The 1,029-nt window shown below is 50.5% G+C and overlaps 3 non-coding genes across 3 annotated transcripts; all 3 read right to left on the reverse strand.

Annotated features, from left to right (window-relative positions):
* Nucleotides 1-71: 71 nt before the first annotated feature.
* On the reverse strand, nucleotides 72-190 carry LOC123178961 (5S ribosomal RNA). The gene has a single exon (XR_006489993.1). It is a non-coding gene; the product is annotated as a 5S ribosomal RNA (ribosomal RNA).
* A 301-nt stretch (nucleotides 191-491) lies between these two features.
* LOC123178960 (5S ribosomal RNA) lies at nucleotides 492-610 on the reverse strand. The gene has a single exon (XR_006489992.1). It is a non-coding gene; the product is annotated as a 5S ribosomal RNA (ribosomal RNA).
* Nucleotides 611-911: 301 nt separating this feature from the next.
* LOC123178962 (5S ribosomal RNA) lies at nucleotides 912-1,029 on the reverse strand. The gene has a single exon (XR_006489994.1). It is a non-coding gene; the product is annotated as a 5S ribosomal RNA (ribosomal RNA).

Consider the following 1,029-nt stretch of genomic DNA (forward strand, 5'->3'; position numbering starts at 1 on the left):
TAATAAAACGTGCTAAACATACGTCGCGCTCGTGCGTTTTGTTTTGCACGCGGTGCAAAAAAATTAAAAAGGGAACGCAACACGAGGACTTCCCAGGAGGTCACCCATCCCAGTACTACTCTCGCCCAAGCACGCTTAACTTCGGAGTTCTGATGGGATCCGGTGCTTTAGTGCTGGTATGATCGCATCCGACATGTTACCCCCGTCTTCGTCCCTTATGCTTGCCCCTCCCAGCTCCACTACACACACGATTGCACATTCCTTTGGCCGCTCCTGCTCAACTACGGAGACGAGTTTTACCACGGTTCAACTGCACCAGTGCCTATTTACCATGGTTTCGACCCCTTTCAGAACACGCTTGCCGCCGCTAGACGCGTGAATAATGAGCAGCGAGCTAAAACTTACCGTAAACGTGCAAAATAATAAAACGTGCTAAACATACGTCGCGCTCGAGCGTTTTGTTTTGCACACGGTGCAAAAAAATTAAAAAGGGAATGCAACACGAGGACTTCCCAGGAGGTCACCCATCCCAGTACTACTCTCGCCCAAGCACGCTTAACTTCGGAGTTCTGATGGGATCCGGTGCTTTAGTGCTGGTATGATCGCATCCGACATGTTTCCCCCGTCTTCGTCCCTTATGCTTGCCCCTCCCAGCTCCACTACACACACGATTGCACATTCCTTTGGCCGCTCCCGCTCAACTACGGAGACGAGTTTTACCACGGTTCAACTGCACCAGTGCCTATTTACCATGGTTTCGACCCCTTTCAGAACACGCTTGCCGCCGCTAGACGCGTGAATAATGAGCAGCGAGCTAAAACTTACCGTACACGTGCAAAATAATAAAACGTGCTAAACATACGTCGCGCTCGTGCGTTTTGTTTTGCACGCGGTGCAAAAAAATTAAAAAGGGAATGCAACACGAGGACTTCCCAGGAGGTCACCCATCCCAGTACTACTCTCGCCCAAGCACGCTTAACTTCGGAGTTCTGATGGGATCCGGTGCTTTAGTGCTGGTATGATCGCATC

Source organism: Triticum aestivum, unplaced genomic scaffold (assembly GCF_018294505.1).
Source record: "Triticum aestivum cultivar Chinese Spring unplaced genomic scaffold, IWGSC CS RefSeq v2.1 scaffold156154, whole genome shotgun sequence".
NCBI classification, from domain to species: Eukaryota; Viridiplantae; Streptophyta; class Magnoliopsida; order Poales; family Poaceae; genus Triticum; species Triticum aestivum.